This window comes from Mercenaria mercenaria, chromosome 4, assembly GCF_021730395.1.
Source record: "Mercenaria mercenaria strain notata chromosome 4, MADL_Memer_1, whole genome shotgun sequence".
Lineage (NCBI taxonomy): Eukaryota > Metazoa > Mollusca > Bivalvia > Venerida > Veneridae > Mercenaria > Mercenaria mercenaria.
Window position 1 is genome coordinate 92,234,629 of NC_069364.1, and position 12,816 is coordinate 92,247,444.

Here is a 12,816-nt window from a genome sequence, read left to right on the forward strand (position 1 = left end):
GAGATTTTCTCTGATTTATAACAGTATATAAAATTCAGACATTTCAGTGGAGTAACATTATTGTAAGCAATTTTTATTGGATATTTGGAGTAATTTTACATACCAGCAAATCTGAATCATTTATGGGAACATTATACATATTATTTTAGCATAACTTTTTGATTATTTTAGTACAATTCTCGAATATATCATGTTACCATTGCACATGCACTCATCTTTAAAGAAATATGGAAAGCCGGAACTGCCTTAATTATAATGCATAATTACATTGCTATTTTATAAGTTTTAACTGTTGAATTAAATATACCTTATGGTCGTTTGAGTCTCATATGTATGTGAACAATATAACGTTTTCTGATGTCATTCTGAGGAATATTGCAAGTACATACATGAATAAACTCAATTAACTGTTTATGCGGTGTTATTAGTTATTTGCCTGATAAGTTAGAACTTTAGTTAGTTGACCGACCAAACCCTTCACACGCAAACTTATTAACAGCTCAAGGCCACATCCAGCTACAAACTACTACGCTACCAAAGGAGCCATCAAGTAATGGCAAACACCCCGAGCTAGCTCGTAACAATATTGCTAGAAAAAAAAAAACATGGAGTAAGAAACGAAATAGTATAAATAACTTTAGGTGTGTAGGTTTGATTGAAGGGGTTAGTGGTGGGGAGGATAGAGATAATAATATGAAGCACACTTATTCCAAGGATGTGGGAGGCGGAAGTGGGGAGTGACACAAAAGGTTAGGCCCTTTATGCAAATTTCTACCCAAGAATACATACATTTGATCTCACTAAGTGAAATTCAAAGCAGGAAAATAAAATTTACTGTATTTGTAGTTAGCTTTTTATTACTTATACGAATAAACTGTCTCTGTCGATTTTTCAATGTCATAAAGCTACAAGATGAAAGCGACTATTTTAGTTTCCTATCTGAGCATGTTGTAAAATATTTATATCTGATATTTTACAGAAATGGTGGTGGTTGTAAATAATTCGATGACCCAATAACTGAAATCACTGTTCATAAAAAAATGGACGGAAAACGGCGTGTTTGAAAGTTTGCGGAGATCAAGTTACAGAAAAATAAAACAATGTAAAGCATACATTAAATGGGGAATATGCTGAGTTTTATATTAAATGTGGAAATGGAACTCTATAAATTCAACATAGGTGCATTCCACCTTACATGAATGGTTATTAAAAGCAAGTAGCAAAGATGACACCAATGTGTCAAACAGTAACTGTTGTTTTTTTCCATTAATAAAACATACAAAAGTAAAAGAAATATGTATATCAGGTAATGAATCGTGCCTAGCTAAAAAAAAGGAAAACAATATAACTATGCATTAGAGCAAAGCACAGCTACTAAAGTAATACTACGTGTTAGCTGGACTTACTAATACGTATCAGTCATTCCATGTGTTGGGTACAAACATTGCATGAATATGTAACGCCACTAAAACCTGAGTTAAAACGGTTGTTTCTGGATACATATATTACACTTAATTGAGACTGCAGCTCTGCATAAAGTATGTTTATAACTTAAGCCAAGAAATTATTTTCTAGAGTAAAAACAATATCAAGTGATGTAAGAAATTGTCATAATACATTTTTATGTTATTATTGTGATAATGATGTATTCGCAATAAAGGAATCTTTCCTATGACGTTATCTGGACAGGCACGCTAAAGGTTTTAACAGTTATTTCTTACTTCACATGTTATAACTTCTTCTGACTTGATATTACAACACTGTTTAGATCGCGACAAATTTCGTTGTTGAACTCTTTTGTTTACCGATATTTTTAATAAATTGGAAATCTTACACCAGCTGCAATTTTAGCTTTAATAGACAGGACATATTAGATATCATTGTCACTGTCGTTTAAAAATAATTTTGCTATTTTAAAATACTTGAAAACATGAACATGTTGCAACAACAGTTGAAACATACAAGAATCACGGAAAGCATGTGCTTTCTCTTTTAATAGCTTTAGAAATGAAGAACAATATTTTATTAGACTCTAAACTATATAGTTTCTGGTCTATAACAATAAGCAATCATACATTCAGTTCCACTTAGTTTTCTGTTATTTTTTCTCGGTTATTTTCATGAAAACTTATAATGTTTGGTACCAAAATTTAAATCAGTTCGTAAACAAATTGGTGTGCATTTTAGATTTTGAGTTATACCTGAGAGTTAGTGTATGAAAAAATGAAACAAAAACGTCGGGGAATTTTTTGAAATATTTAAAACTTAAAAAGTGCACACTTTCTTTTGGAACTGAGTATATATACAAATAATATGAAATAAGGCAGTGCCTCAATCGGGAATCGTTACAGTCCATTAGCTAGCCCAGCAATATGCGTCTGTATCGATGTAAAGGTGGATTTTGGAATAAAAAATAATACTGCACATATTTGTAATGATGTGCAAGACGTTTGCGGTTCGGAAAAGTTATGTGGACGCTTATTACGCACAAGGAAAAAGCGTATTCTTCCAAAAAAATCCGAAGTCGGACATTCTGTGCACATGCCGGAAGACCACATTTTCTAATTCGATTGTATATCTCATTCAGTATATATCGCATGTTACCACAAAAATCGGCAGGATCGATTTCCTATAAATAAATGTCAATCTGTGATTAATTATCTATATACATGAGGGTGGATCAACATCGGTTAGAATCTCTCCTTACCTTTAAACACTTTCTCCTACACATGCAGTAACTAAGCACATAGCATGATGATAGATGCGAACTACTTGAAAGGTGAAAACAGAAAGAGACAAGAATTATCTAAAAACAATAAATTGATCGAGATAAAAAAAAAACATCTCCGGCAAAGCTTCAACTAAATGCCCCGTTTTTAGCTTCGCTTTAGCCTGTTGTTTGCTGGTGATGCTAATGTCTTCTTATTTTCTTAGTGTCAGTAATGTTTTATGTTGCTTTAATTTGCTTTAACATGTGTGTGATTTCTTATTTTCTAGTGTCGGCTATGTTTTATGTTGCATTATATGTGTTTTAATGTGTATGCAATTTCTTACGTATGTTTTACTTATGCTTAGCTTATTTACTTGTGTTTGTCAGAAAATGGCTTTAAGCTGATGTTACATGTTGTACTTTTCCGACGTCGATTTTTTTATCTCTTGTATCTTTTATCTTGACATTATGTGACAACTTAAAAACCAATTTTACAAACATTTCAATTTGGTGCCCTATTTTATCTCTAAAGAAGTCGACTGTGTCAATTTAAACAAGGCCTGGTTTTACTTAACCATTGTTGAAAAATAATAAACAAGAATAATCACACATTAAAATTACTACATTTAAAAGACACGTGTTTTGTTTAATAGAGTAAAGGTCATTGAAAGCTAGAGGTTTGACCTTATTTGCCTCGCTAATTTTAAATCATTACCCGAAATTATAAACAAAACTATTTTGTATTGTAAAAACATAAACAATCGTACCATCTCGTATTTTATAACATAGAGTAAAAATATTACACACGGGGATAAACATTTTTTGCAATTAACATAATTATACTGAAAAAAAAGCGGTGAATTATACGATAATTATGTTCACATTTTTTTTTTGTTTCGAGTAGTTCTATACCGCATTACGGGTGTCATTGAAATGTAATGTTAAAATTTCTGTTGATTTAGTCTTAACAAGCGCAAAACTATCTAACACTTTATAACATTCGCTACATGGTCAGTGTTACATGTAACAGCGATTAATGTTTCGGCTGCCTCTTTGTTTCGTTGTTCTACTTAGTTTTGTTGGAGATACTCTAGGTAGTTTTATACTTTTCATTATTATGATTTTGAATTGAAAAAAAAAAACATCAAGGAAATGGAATTTAGATCCCTGGTGATACTGAGTTTTACATCAACATGTTGAGTAAGATATTGCTTATTTAAAAAGTTTTAAATGAATAATTAATTAACACGTATAATATCAACTTTTAAGAGTTTTGTTGATCTATCGCATCTAATACACTTATTACTGGTTCAGTAATGTTATATATAAGAATATTCAATAACAGTAAATTAATTAATTTAATAATGAAAAAGCATTTCATTTCAATTTTTAATGATATTTGAAAATATGATGAATTAGTACGTTGAAGAAATTTAGAAAGACTTACAACTCTAATGTCCTTCCCATTATCATGTCGCAATTAATTTATGATGAGAGATATACTAGAGCTGTTGCAAAAGCTGAAACATTTACTAAATTCTAACAGACTTTGAATATATAGATATACACAGAAGATGAACGTTTTTTTTTTGAAGTTATTACTTGCTTTTAGACAGATTATTCAGTGTGAAGAGTTCCACAATAATGTACGCTAAAAGAAAATTACAAGTGCTGTTATAATAAACAGCCAAAATCGAACAATTTTATGAACGCACGGTGCTGCGGCTTTTCGTTTTATCTTCGGGGTATTCCCCATTTTTTTCATGTTACTTTGCGTGCTATTCGTGTCTACCTTTTGTTTTTTATACAAAATATGCGTGTATGGGTCCATTGTTCCATTGTGATAAAAATCCTAGAAAAGTGTTTTAACTGCACTTATTTCAGAGCAATGCTGATAAAATCACAGAATCTTTCGGCTTACGGACGTATAATTTGCATTCCCAAAATTTCAGTTTCGTTTGATTTGCAGATTGAAATATTGAAGAAAAATGTAGAAAATACAAAATAAGCGCAAGGTTAGAGATGATACCCGTCCACATCATTTATTGAGAAAGAAGTTTATGCATTTTAAATACTGTCCGAGTTCTAGTTCTTCCGAGAAGACAGATTGTATTGTATTGTATTGATGGATATAATAGGTCTTTTTTAAAAAATATATAATAACAAATAAAACACTGAATGTCTTTCTTTTACTGTTAGTTATTTTGAAGTTTCTCCTCACTAGTGTGTAGTGATGTTGATCTTATTTATTTTTTCATTTCTCATCATTTTGTTCATGAGTTTGACATTACACTAGCCGGCTGCAACGTTTTGCGTAACATCGAACGAAATAGTTATTGTTATAAAGTCTAACTCTGAAATATTATTTCCCTCTTTCGCGACCGCAGTTGATATATTTTGCTCGTCGTCTTGTGACTATCTCATCTAGACACACTTGTAGATTGTGTAAGAGTATTGTGTGAGAAGTCTCAGGTAGAATCCCGTTTAGGGCTGTAGTATTTTCAGTCTTGCATAAACTACTAGTATTTCAAATTTTGTAAAGTTCCTTCATTGATACAAGTTCAAGTTCTTGACGGTTTCGTATGTACAAAGTATACAAAATAGCCGCCCCCCCACCCCCCCACCCCCCCTGCATTAATGAAAGTTAATAGCTGTTTATAATATCATAATACGCTTATTATTCGAAACCGATTACCCGATTAATTCCCCTATCAAGCAACAGACTGAAAGGTGAGGCTATTATTCAACAAAGCAACTGTTTTACTTCTTCGTGAACTGAAAAAAATCTCGTAAATATCATTACAGTATCACTTCTGTCGTCTGTCCTTGTTAGTTTTCGACCAATGTGAAAGTAAAATTAATTGACGCGGTGTCTAGTGGTTAAGGTGTCGGCCGCTCAACCCGGGGATCGTGGGTTAGAGCCCCACTGGGGTCACGACGATGACTTCTCATATGACACAAGTACTGTTTTTTCCAGGAGGCGGACTCGAGAGTGGTTCAAATAAGCTTTATCATCACATTCGAGCTAAAATAAATTAGTATAAACTAAAACTTCTTCAAAATATCTTTGAACATAATAGCTTCTTTAACGGATATACTTTAGTACTAGTGACGTCTACTGAATGCGCGCCTAATAAACGTTACCATGGTTACAGACTGTGTGGATTATGTGCATTGTCATTCTTGATTCTGAAAAGTGTTTTATAAATTATTCTAACACGACCCGATTTGTTTTCCTATTAAACAAAGAAGGCTGAAAACTGTGTGTTATTATTCAACAATTCATTTTTTCTGACGTCACAATTATTACGTCATATAGCGATAGACGTCATAGCGGCGCGCTGGAAAAGAAATCAACAGTAAATTTTGATGGATATCATAATGGACGTACATAATAATCATTGATAAAGTGTTAGAATCGAAATAATATATCTTAAACAGTGATTTGCTCATGAATAAAATCCATGTTTGTCATTTAGATGCGTATTATTTACACTTCCCACGGAATAATCTAGGAGTGCGTAGACGTCTAGCGAAATATGTATTGATTCACAGTGTGAATTCCTTCGCATTTAAACTCCAAACAATGATTTTATTCAATGACAAATCACTGGTTGAGATATATTATTTCTTTAAGCACAACAATGTAATGAATTATGGTAGCACTCTTTCTAAGCGCCTGCATATATAACACTTTATCTTGGCGCATATGTTGTGCCAAATAAAGGTCGACGTGACGTTAACGTGACCGAGTTTTAGTACGGCGGAGAGGTTACACTTCCCACGGAATAATCTAGGAGTGCGTAGACGTCTAGCGAAATATGTATTGATTCACAGTATGAATTGCTAGTGTAACCCTGTTTCTTTTTACATCATTTCGATCCTGAAATGTCTTTTCTTTGTTTTGTATAGAATAGATCAAATATGGTAGCATGATAGCATTCTTTCTCAGCCTCTGCATGGCTCCAATAATGTGTCGACGTGACATCAATACACCCGTGTTCTAATGAAAACGGGATTTTTGTATCAGAATATTTCGTAAATATAGCAAGGACTTATGATTTTATAATAGTTTTAGATGCTGCTGTCCGTTTTTATAATTTCTTTTATCTGGAGACATACCCGTTTAATAGTATTTAGTTTGACAAGAAACACTTTCATTCTCTGTGACGTAATGTTTGATTATCTTAATGTTTCAAGTAATTGCCATTATGATATTCTAGCTAGCATCCGAGGTACCTTGGTTAGTAATTCGCCGGATGTGCCCCCGTGGTCAATCCGAATATAGTCCAGTTCAGTATATAGTGCCATTGTCCGTCTTCATGTCTATGAATGACTTTTAGCGGCTTTATATGGTTGCAAGTTTGTGCTGAAACTGCTGAGAAGAAGTAAGAAGGTATTTTGCCATAAATTGATGTTTCGCGTTTTAGCTTACCTGATCACCAAGTGCTCGGGGCGAGCTATTGTGATCGCTCACCGTTCGGCGTCCGTCCGTCCATACTTCCCTTTAAAAACATATCCTCTGAAATTATTTGGTAGAAGTTGATGATACTTGGCCTGGATGCTTCTTGGATGATCCTCTTCCAAAGGTTCAAATGGTTCAAATGTTCAAATGGCTCCGCTTGGTTGCTCATAGGGGCCGCCAGGGCTAAAAATAGAAAACAATCTTTAAACGACATCTCCTCCTAAACGGCTGCTTTTCCCTATATGTATAAAATGGAAACTTTAAATATCTTCTTGTATGAAACTGCCGGCCTGAATTTGAAATAATTTCACACAAATGGTCCATGTGTGACTCTCTACAAAGATTATTCATTTTTTTCCGATTCGTCAAAACACATGCCCGCCAAGGTCAGTGGTCACTTTTCCATATATGCTTCTTGACCTAGTTACCGGTGGTTTTAACGTTAAACGGGCACTAAAACTTATAAAATCATTTTACATTTGCTAACCTTAATATATTTAGTAGATTTATCATTTATATACACTATCCTTCCATCAAAACTTCAAGAAATTCCAACAAGCCTTGATTTCATATGTACACAAACTAAATGTGAAGGTTATTTGTACCAGTAACCGGTGCATCAATAAAAAAGTCTCCAGGAAAATGTCCTCTTGTAAACATTGTCTTGATAGGTAACTGGCTTCAATCGATTTGTTTTCAGTATAACCGGGCAAAAAATACTTTCATAATTTCATTAAATAAACAAACATATTCGGTTTCAATGTCAACAGGTGCAAAAAATAAACACTTTTCAAAACGTTTTAACACTAACTAACCAACAACAAAACTGTCAACTGTTTGTCTATTATTTCATCTGGTTTATTTATTTACATATGAGTCGCAGGATCACAGTGGGGACAGAAGAACTGTGATTCACACCTAACAGTTCTGACTTTAGTACAGTATTTTAGGTGAGTCACTGAGCAAACTCTAAAACATAAGCCAGGTTTACAACAGGAGGCATTCTTTTGTTACAGATGCAACAGAGTTCTTCTTCATCTTCAGATGCAGACAGATCTGACTCAATACTGTTAGTTGCGGGAATATTCTCTTTTAAGGAACTTGGGAGTGGCGAATTTTTCTTGAAGATGGTTTTCTTGGTAGAAGGTTTAGATTCAAGAATAACAGCATTTTTGGCAGAAGATAAGTTGCCTACAATGTATGGTGGCACAAACTTTCTTTTCTTAGTGGCTTGAGCTTTAACAGCAACAATTATACGACTTTCAAGAAACTGCTCTGCGCATTTTTCAGAGGTATTGTGATCACTTTCTTCAGATGTTTCTTCATTGATAAATTGCAGAAGGCATGACCTTAATGTCACTAATCTTATCCCTGCTAAGTGGAAACATACCAGTTTTCTAAAGCCACTTATAATGTTACTTGGTGAAAAGGCTTTTAAATAGGCTTTGGAAGATACCCCCCTCCCCACAACATATGTATTAATAGTGTTTCCTGGGTTATTTCTCATGTAACTTTGACACTCAGTGTTATACATGACTTTGAGAGGTCAAAAACATGCAACGTCCAAAGGCTGAGTCACATGAGATGTATGAGGTGGCAAGATGTAAAACACAATGCCATGAATTTTGCCCCGATTTGTTAACGAAAGAGACACATGAGACTTATGTCCATCAAATATAATAAGATAGGTCTGACCATCAGCAATGTTTGCAAATTTTAGAAAGTGATTTGCCAAATAATTTTGAAATGTTACTGAATTTGACCATCCTGTCTCCTGCAGCTCCAGTGCATGTGTTCTTCAGTAAGTCATCACACCACCTCTTGCCAGGAAAGATATAATATGGTGGTATTAATGAATCCGCAGCATTCCCACATCCAATAACAGTTACATTTTTGCCTCTCGATGACGTGACAGCTTGAGGGATAGTTCCTTTAGGGCACAAAACCTTTGGTGGACAATGTTCCATTAAAATACTGGACTCGCCAACGTTCCAAATTCTCTCTGGATGCTGTTTAAGGTCAAATCGGCTACATGTATCTTCTAACTCAGAGAAATGCGTATCTAGAGACTCATAGGAGGTTGCCTTTGTCCTTACAATTGCCAGTTTCTCGGGTTTGGCAAGATGTATATCAGGCCACCTCCTCTTGAACCCTTGGTACCAAGAGCCCTTCATAGTAGGATCAGTGGTAGACTTTGTACCAAGAATTACAGCATACTCGAAAGCCATCACCAGGATTTTTTGTCTGAAGTAACCATAGCCAATGTTGGACATAGAGGTCATATGGTCTATAAGACATTTCTCTTCTTCTTTGGTGAAAAGCGGGTCTGGCCCATCAGTAGGTAGGTTTTTATCAGGCTGCAGACCTAAATGTCTGTCTCTTAATGTACTTTTACCAAACACCGTTACTGCCTTATACACAGACATGCCATCTTACTTTACAACTTTTAAAGCCAAACCAATCTGATCATAATTTCTTTTCTTTTCCTGATGTTGACCAATTGTTGGAAACTGAAAACAACATAGAAAACATGTTTCATGGTGTTAAATAGATTTAAAAATTGTATTTAAAAAATCATGGGACTAATCATATGGAGTGATTTTTACTACAGCACCGGCCGGTACTCGTAACGCAGCAGACAACACATTATTTTGAGAAACTTGAGATGAATTAAAAGTAACATTCAGTTGGAAATGATATAAAACAGTAAGTTTTCACAGTAAAATAGATTTCTTTATTCGCCAAAATTGTATGGTTTTGCCGAGCCAACTCACTTACCTTGAAAAAGCTCATTGTATACACTTTTCAATTGTTTTGACAGGTTGCGGGAATTTTTGACAGCGCTTTATGTAAACATCCGGTATGCAAATGACATAACGTAATAGATATTTGAATATTTCGGATTACACCGGTTACTGGTATACACCGGTAATAGGGTGACAGAGCATACATTAAAAATCTTGTATGAAACTGCTGACCCTATTAAAAATCACACAAATGGTCCTTGTGTAACCCTCTACCAGGAATATTCAAATTATTTTAATTCGTCAAAAAACGTGGCTGCCAGGGGGCGTGGTCTTTTTTCCCTGTATGTATATATTATAAATATAAGTTAAATCAAGCCTCAGAAAGGTAACTACGAGGGATGTTCGAAATGAATTGCTTATTTCTATCTGGAGACTTCAAATTTCAAGTTAGCCCAAAAGGGCTCATTTCATGCCCTCGAAGTACTCCCCGTGGCTAGAAATGCAAAGTTTCAGCCGATGTATCCACTTCTTGGAGGTGTCACGGTACGCTGATTTGGGCACAGTAATAAGGTACTGATGAATGGCAGATCCAAGTGCCTGTCGGGACTGGTATTTCCGCCCAGCAAGGAATGATTTCAATTTCGGAAACAAAAAGAAATCACATGGGGCAATGTCTGGGGAATACGGGGGGTGAGGCAAAACAGTTACTTTTTCTTTCTTCAAAAACGCCGTAACTATTGCGGAGGAATGAGCGGGGGCATTGTCATGTAGAAGACGGACATGTTTAAAACCAGTGGCAGGGCGTCGTTTCTGATAATACTTTTTCAGTTTCTTCAGTACTACGTCTTTGTAGTACTTTCCGGTGATGCTTTTGCCCTTTTTCACCGGCACTTTTATTGCGACTCCTTCACCAGAGAAGATTGCATACAAAACCTTCTTTGCACTCAAAGAACGTTTGGCAATTATTGGGCGTTTGCTGTGTTTAGTGGCCCAGATCTTATTGCTAACCTTTCTGACGGGCTCAAAATTATTTTGGAAACATTTGAAGCAGCTTTTTGGCCACTTTAACCCGTTGCCTCTTTTGCTCATCAGTCAACAGATGTGGCACCCATCTAGCAGAAATCTTTTTGACTTTCAAATGCTTCTTCAAAATAAGGTGAACCGTTGATAGTGATATGCCTACCTTTCGTGCAATATCACGAACTGTAAATCTGGCATCTCCTTCAATGATTTCCTTTATTTTGGAAACGATTTCTTTACGAGATGCAGATTTTGGCCTACCTGATTTCGGTGCATTTTTGATGGACTCTATACCAGACTCAAATTTCTTTTTCCACCACCGAACTGTGACATAAGACACACAAGAAGGTCCATAAGCAGTAGAAAGTTCAGTCATCAGCTGCTTCAAAGAACAACCAAGTTTTGAGCGAGCTTTGATGTAAGCCCGTATTTCATCTTTCTTGTCGACGCTTCTACCAACCATTTTTACTACAGTGGTCAATGATTGCGTGTATCCAAATGGCAAATTTTATGTCTTACACATAGTCTAACATGTACATTTATACACCGTTGTGTAGGTATTGAATAACCCTATACAGGTAGGTATTGGTTTTTATCGTGCCCCACGTGGATATCGAGCTAGAGGACAATAAGCAATTCATATCGAACACTCCTCGTATCTACGTTGAATTACTAAATTTTGGTTAGAATGTAGACGAAAAATTAAAACAAGAAAATGAACACTTCCTTTCTTTCAATTCATAGTGGCTACTAAACAGTCTAATATGAAAAATCCATGCATATTTCCGTTAAAACACGGAAATCTGACGTCACGTCGACGTGCTATTTGACGTCATACAGGCGCCGAGAAAGCGTCCTACTATATTTAATCAACAATTCTATATAAAAGACGTTTCAGAATCAAATTGATATAACGGAATGATTATCACACTATGTATAGATCATAAGGCGCGCAAAATTAACTCAGTAGACGTCCTCGCTCTCCCAAGCTGAAAAATGTTACCTCCCGTATTTTAATCCTTACCCTGCTGAATTTATATAATGAACTTGTCCATCTTTCAATTTGAACAGTACCATTAACTGTTAACTAAAGGGGTCACCGTGCATATCAAAAATATACTGATTGAATGGCGAACAGTGCAGATCATGATCAGACTGCACGGATGTGCAGGCTGATCATGATCTTCACTGGTCGCAAAGGCAGAATAAATCGTGTTCAGCATGATAAGGGTTAACACTGTTAAAACACAGTAACTGTAATGCTTTGACATCACGCCGGCTACTGTATTTGGCGTCATACATGCGCAATGAAGTAATGCTTCCCTATTGTATTTACTTGTTAACATGAAATACCTATTAGAATCGAAATAATATTTAGCATTACCATGTTTAAACATCGTAACAATACGAATCGGGCTGCGCCCTCGTGAAATTATTCCTCATCGTATAGGTAATTGGTCGGAAATGGATAGGAATTAGGTCGGTACTTACATGCTCGTTTTCAATAAAAGATAAACTCAAGCTCAAACTATGTCACACTGTATTTGCACTGCCCCACCCCCGTTCAGATATAGCTCTTCAATAAAGCGACATAGAATGGACCAACAACCTGGGCTAAATAATGACAGACTTACGTCCCATTGTATCCTATAAACATCGTCGGATGAAATGGTAACGATGTTAGGATGATATGTAGACAGTATGATGGTGGCTACAGGAGGAAACAGTTAATTCTTGAAGACATCTGTTTTGCCTTTGCGTTCTTTTCCCATGCTAACGATCACACACAACACAATTTTATGACACTATAATAATACACCTTACGCCTTCATGCCGCTACCTGTACTTCAGTACATGCTTACCGTTTTGCGATT